This window comes from Castanea sativa, chromosome 10 (assembly GCF_040712315.1).
Source record: "Castanea sativa cultivar Marrone di Chiusa Pesio chromosome 10, ASM4071231v1".
NCBI lineage: Eukaryota > Viridiplantae > Streptophyta > Magnoliopsida > Fagales > Fagaceae > Castanea > Castanea sativa.
This window is the reverse complement of record NC_134022.1, coordinates 34,441,350-34,448,802: the sequence shown is the minus strand read 5'-3', so window position 1 is coordinate 34,448,802 and position 7,453 is coordinate 34,441,350.

The window sequence follows — 7,453 nt, the reverse complement described above, 5'->3', positions numbered from 1 at the left end:
AATAAATTACCAACTGCCGTATACATTATTAATACATTATGGATATGCATAGAACAAGCACCCTTCTTATTTTGTTCGCATTTACCTTATAATTTAGCTCGTTGGACTTCTTCTTTGTCATATTTGGAGACCTCAATCTATCAACTCTGTAAGGTTGCAATTCGTGCCTAGGCTCAATAAGAAGGAAGATATAGGTTCAAAGAGTCCAATACAATAAATTTATAGAGTGTGGGTTAAAAATCTTGTTTCTAATGAGTTTAAACGGTAACAACAATGATCAAAGATCACAAAACAACAAGGGAGTTTATATGATGAAACTTATCATCGGACTCAAGCCGAGAACCATATGCTTATATTTCTCCTCACTTAAAGATTAATTACAAATATTCAGTCTACTGTGTTTTTCTTTTAATCTCTCGATCTCCCTTTCTATAGGACCTTCCTACTTCTTATAGTTCCTCCTCCCCTCCATTCTTGCTTTCCACGTGTAGATTCAGACTGCTCCCTTTAATACTTATCACATCAGCCTCTTCTTGAAGTCCTTAGGTAATAGTTGTAAGACTGAAAATCACTATTCAGGTATCACTTCCTCATAAATGCGGCTAGAGACTTAGGTACAGAGCATTCAATGCAGTAGTAGCAGCTTTTTCTGAGATATTTCCCAACTATCCTTGCTCTTTGTACCCTCGTGAAACATATTTTCACCCATAAGACCTCCTGAAAGATCACTCTAGTCAACATGACGCACCACCTGACCTTTATCTCACTTATCTGAGGAGGTACCCCTCCTCGGATTACTTTCGACAACCTCTTTCGCAACAGCTTGCTCGTGGGCCTCTAAGTTTGACATTCCTATTACCATCAACCTGTCCTCAGACAAGTAAATATCCTCGGACACAGCTCATGACCCAAAAACGCATCTTGAGCCTTTTATCCCCACAAACTCTATCTTATTTTGAGTTCTCTTTAGCCTATTGGATTCACTACAAAAAACGCGCGCTATAGCCGCGTTTTTTAGCCGCGTTTATAAAAAAAAGCGGCTATACCTGACCTATGGCCGCGTTTAAAAGAAACGCGGCTATAGACCAAACCTATAGCCCCGTTTCCTAGAAACGTGGCTTCAGACCCAATCTATAGCTGCGTTTTGTTAAACGCGGCCATAGGTTCGGTCTGAAGCCGTGTTTCTAGTGCCTTGAGCTGCGTTTTACGTCCGGACTATAGCCGCGTTTATCAAAACGCGGCTATAGGTCCAGACAAAAATATTTCTTTTAATAGGATGCTATGTACAGTAGAACAAATTTTTTTATAAGGGAGGGTTATAGCCGCGTTTCACAAAAACGCGGCTATAGATCCAGTCAAATAATATATATATTTTAAAAACATGACTTGTATATCCAAATAAATTTTTTTTTATATATAAGGGACGGGCTATAGCCGCGTTTCTGAAAACGCGGCTATAGGTCCAGTCAAATAATATATATATTTTAAAAAGATTACCTGTGCATCCGAATAAAAAAATTTTATTTATAAGGGAGGGGCTATAGCCGCGTTTCTGAAAACGCGGCTATAGGTCCAGTCAAATAATATATATATTTTTTAAAAGGATGATCTATGCATCCGAATAAATTTTTTTAGTATAAGGGAGGGGCTATAGCCGCGTTTTCAAAAACGCGGCTATAGGTAACACCAATTAAGTACCCCAGAACCCACTTTCCCACCTACCCCCACTCTTATCTTTTCTTTCTTATCTTTTCTTTCTTTCGTCAATCTCTGCTTTCCTGGGTTCTTTCTTTCTTTCTTCTCTGCAAGTCACGCCGAACTCCTTTCTTTCTCTTTTTTTTTTTTTTTTTTTTTTTTTCCTTCTTCACTCCAACACAGCTCTTTTTTTTTCTTTGTTTCTTTGCTGCTGCTTCTTTTCTTTTTTTTCTCTCTTTCCTTCATTTTTTTCTCTCGTTCCTTCTTTTTTTCTTTCAACACAACGCACACTCCTCTCACCGGTACACTTCACACCACCATATACTTCATTTTTCAAGCAAGGGTCACTGGAAAACTTCATAAGAAAAGCTAAAGGCTCACTCATCTCTACTATTTGAGGTAAAAATTCTCTAATTTTTTAATGGGTATTATACTTTTTCTAGAAGTTATTTTTGCTATTGTGTTGCTGATATTGTGCTTATGTTTAAATAGGTTTGTGTTCTTGAGCTTTTGTGTTTTTTGAATGGATTTAGTGTTAAATTTGGGTTGGTTTTGTTTAAATTTGGAGCACGTTGCATTTGTACTGTCAGTATATGGTGTTTGATTTTGAATTTTTTGGGTTTGTGTTTAATTTAAAAATTCTTTTTGTTTGAATTTTGAATTTTTCGGGGAAAAAAAACCCAGAAAATTATTTTTGTTAAAAAAAAAAAAAAGCTGAATTTTTGAATTTTTTGGGGAAAAAAAACCCCAGTAAATTTTTTTTTGTTTTTAGGGAGGGGCTATAGCCGCGGTTTAAACGCAGCTCAAGTCTGGTCTGTAGCCGCGTTTTTAAAAAACGCGGCTATAGACCTGAAGACTATAGCCATGGTTCAAAAACGCGGCTTCAAGTCAAGTCTATAGCCGCGTTTTTAAAAACGCGGCTATAGACCCGCAGGGTCTGTTGCTGCGCCGCTTAGGCCGGGGTTGTAAACGCAGCCATAGAAAACGTGGCTTCAGGTCTATAGCCGCGTTTTCGGTGTCTATAGCCGCGTTTTTGAAACGCGGCTATAGACCCCGTTTTTTGTAGTGATTTCTTTTTGTCAAATTTGGAGATTTTAATCTATCAACTCTATCCTATTTTAGGCTCTTGTTGATGATAATAAGCATGTTCATCGTTGTCTTCCTTTTATTTATACTCTTGAATATTATTATTATTATTATTATTATGCACACCCTTTAGTTCTCATCTATCCGTGTCTATGTGTCTTAACTATATTTCTATGGAAATGAATTTAGTTAAAATTTTATTATTATTTTTATCATGGAAAGAAAAATATCGTTTTTTTTTTTTTAACTGTATAGGTGCATGTATTTCCCGTCTATGACTTTTTTAGGAATTGGTTACTTAATGTATAGGTGCTGCTAGTGCTATGGTCATGCTTGGGCAAGGTTTTCCACAACTTATTGCCCTCTATCTTTTTTGTAAGGAAAAGAAATTTTATTGGTTGGATTTCTTAATGGTCTCTCATACTAGTCTAGAGGTCTGCTTTAAGAAATCAACTTAACGAGGGACTCCTTAAAATTAAAATCATTCATGAGACAAAATTATGCGCAATATTATTTTAATTAATAGTTTTGAGTTTAGATAAAATTAAATGCAACTCTTTTTGTGAATAAAAAAAATGCAACTTAAAATCAAACATTTGAGATCTCTTAAAGATAGTAAGTAGGGCTGGTTCAATACAATTTGAGGCTTAAAGTGATAATATTAAATTAAATGAGACTTGTTTTTATATTTAATTAGTATATTGAATCTAAATACAATATTTAAATGGTGGGCTTTAGGGCCCATTTCACTGTGAAATGGACCCTTTCCTTTGCTTTGAAATTGAGAAGATCGTTATCCAAATTGGCTTTTAAGATTGTCTTATCTATTAATTTAATTATTCTCTCATTCCTATTTTGGGCCGAAGCCTCGTCATTATAGAAGGTGCAGAAGTAGCTAATGTAAGGCCCAAGTTGAAAATGACCGGGTTTGGGAGAAGTGGAATTTTCACCTCATAGTTCTAACTAAGGCTCTAATGTTACCAATGGACCTCAAACCTCACAGTATCATTTCTGAGCCCAAACCCAACTGAAACCAATATCCGTACGTTCTGGCTTCCTTTAATTTCAATACATTCAAAGTTTCAAACTCAGCCCAAAAAGAGAGGATGGAAGGGGTATAAGGATGAACTTTAGCTAGTTTTTCTTCCAAACTTACTACTTAGGGTCCGTTTGGATGCAACTGAAACTAAAAACTGAAAAGTATGGTAACAAAATAATTTTTAAATGTGTAAATAGTGTCGCGGGTCCCATTTTTAATAAAAAATTGGCTGAAATAGTGATGAACAGTGTGCCATTGTGCGTGAACAGTGCGCACACAGTACGCGCATAGTGCACGCACAGTGGCGCTTGTTCCCTGCAGTAGGAAAAAAAAGGGTTGGAAACACTGAATGCTGGACGTGTTCAGCCACATCCAAACGCCCTCTAAATGACTTGTAAAACTATTCTCTCTCTCTCTCTCTCAAGATTTATAAAACTATTCATGTGTATTATTCAATCAAGTCATATAACTCATTAAAAAGTCATACGACTAAAACTATACATAAATAGTCTCTTTAATTGCCACATAATGTATTATTAAGATGTTTGTGTGTCTATTTTAAGAAATTTTTTTATGAAAAATTGAAAAAATTGTCAAAAAAGTTTATGGTGGACCAAAAATTGGACTATGTGCTGTCCATAGGGTCGTTCAAAGTCCAAAAGGGTAGTCCCAATTCAAGAAGGTCGTCCAAGTGTAAGAAGGTCATCCAATATGGAAGCACCTGGACGACCTCCCAACACTTAGAAATTCTCGGGGCAAATTTATATTTAAAAGCTTATAATCCGGATTACATTCTACTATTCTAAAGTATGAGCAAAATCCTTATTCATCGTTTTAACTTCCCACAAAATTCTTAACTTCCAAAAGCAGTTGTAGAAGATAAGTCTGAACCTTCTAACTTCAATAGTAGTTGTGGAAGTTAAGTTTGAGGGCTTGTTTGGCAGTATAGTTATAACACATTTTCACACATTTTAAACAATATTACACACATTTTCACCCACACGTATATTAAAAACACCCAAACAACTTAATTCAAACTACTCTCCTAAACACCCCCTGAACCTTTTAACTTCCATCCACGTTGAGGAAGTTACTAAACAAGTAATTGCTCCAAAGCTCACTATAAAAGGACTTATCCTTACCAAATGAAGGTAAGTTTCAACCACTCCAAAAGGTGAAATTCTTGAGTTCTAGAGAGAAAACTAACTTAAGCATCAGGCCTTCCAAGCAACTACTGGCTCATTGAAACTCGAAACATTTAGCTTACTGATTTTCTGTGCATCATCAAAAGTTAATACATTTTTCTTAAAAAAATTTTAAAATGGTTTATTAATATATACTCTAAGAACATACGTCAGTAAAACCCTATTAAGATAGCCCCAAATTGATTTAAAGCTAAAAGTTTTTCAAGCTAAAATATATAAAAATATAGTATATTCTAATCATCTATCATCATTTTCTCCTCTACTCCCCCTCATCTCTCTCTCTCTCTCTCTCTCTCCAAATTAGGGTTACATTAAATCAAATAGCTTGTTTTATCGGTTAAAATTATAAATACGTAGATATATAACATTACTTCCACGTGGATATCACAGTAGATTTCAATCTTTATCCACAATGTGACGAATATCATTAGTCACTGGTCACAATGAATGCCATACGTCCCACGCCTAGGGTAGTTGACTGTTGACATCTCTATCTGTACCACACAAATTCATTGTTAGGACCAAAGACAACAAAAGGGCCGGGCTTGAAGTAAGCCTGTAGAGATACCAAATTACCTTCATTATCGAATCGGAATATCACAAACTATAAATTAATCACCATATTTTAGTTATTTACATAATATAAGCACAATTCTTAACTTCAAGAGTACGTAACCTATAGATTGCTTGAGTGGGTTGCACGATGAATATTAGAATTGCTTGAACTTTTTTTGTTTTTAGTAAAAGAAAAGAAGATATTCCCATTTAGTTTTTTTTTTGGTTGGATAGAAAGTAATTTATTTTGTTAAATATTTTTTAGACACTTTCAACGGCCAAAATGGGTTTTTACCCATTTCTCATATATTTTCCCACAAAATGCTCAATGTCGAAAATTGAGTTTCAAATGTATAACTTGATTTTTGGAACATCAAGTTATAGTGAATGTGGTCTTAGAAATTTTTTTTTTTTGGGAACTCGAGTTCCACTTGAATTTTTTCAAGGAACTCGAGTTTCATAATTTTTTTTTAAAAATTTTCAGTTCGCTATAACTCAATTGTCCAAAAATCGAGTTTTAATTGAAACTCAATTTTTAAAAAATCAAGTTTTAAAATAGGGGCATTTCTCTAAATAGTTTCAGATATGAGACATTTTGCTAAAAATTTTTGGTGAAAGGAGCAAATACTCATTTTCAACTAAAAAAATCCGTTCCAAATGATAATTCTTTATTATCATATTATGACACCAATCAGTTTTTGGTGTAGATGAAAATTTTGATGTAGAGAGGACTGAATCTTATATATCTTATTCAACAATTAAAAATTTTACCAATTGAGCTAACTAAAATCCTTAAATATTCCCATTTAGTTTTTTTTTTTTGAAGTCCCTATTTAGTTAAAATAGATGTCACCTACTGATGTGTCTATCTGCATAAATTAAAAAGAAAATCCTCCTCATTGTGAGAAAATACATGCTGATTCTTCCCCACTTCCATATGAGGAGGAAGACACATGCAACGAAAATAGCATATACGGCCTACCTCATTGCACTTTTCGAACCATGAGAAATAGAATTATAATGATTTAATTTTTTTTTTTTTTTACAAAAAAAATGAAGAAAAAGAAAAAGGTGAGAGAGAATTTAATGATGTTTATTGTTTAGATAAAAAAGGTGGCCGCATGTATGACTCGAAGCCTCGTCAATCGTCATCTATTCTCACCTACCAATAAATCATCATTAATTCATTACTATAAACACTTATGAGTGACGTTGCCACTTGGCACTTGCCAATTGCCACACAAAGAAACAAAAAAAAAAAAAATGGAAAAAAAAAAAAATCTAAAGAAGTCTAAAGAGCTATGTTTTAGAGTTACCACCGTCACAATATCACATGGGTCGAATATGCACGCAAATGCATTCATCACATGATTCACATTCTTGGGTTTAAAAGGTAAACATGTTCTTTGATAACATTTCTTTTATTTTGGGGACAGCTCATTGATAACATCCAAAAACCTACCAGTGCATTTTTCATATTTGAGAAAGACTAGATACGACTAATGTGCCACACTTTTTATAATAAAAAAGTTGCTAATATGTGTTATGCACGAAAACTTATTTATGTGTGAAATAGACTAAAATAATTTTACAAAATTTTAAATTGATTAAAAAATCACACTATTGCATGATTTATTCTTGTATGACTTTAATTTGTGTTACAATTTGATAGAGAAGTCATTACTTGAACGTGCAATAACTTACAAAAAATTTGTTAAACAATTTCAGATGTTGTAAAAAAATAACTCAAAATTTTAGATATTTAAACTTCTAGAAGACCAAAAAATAGAAGAAAATAACAGAAGAAGAGCTTATACCTCTATTTGGCTATAAAAAAAAAAAAATTGGGGTTTGCATTGCTTTTATAGTGTTC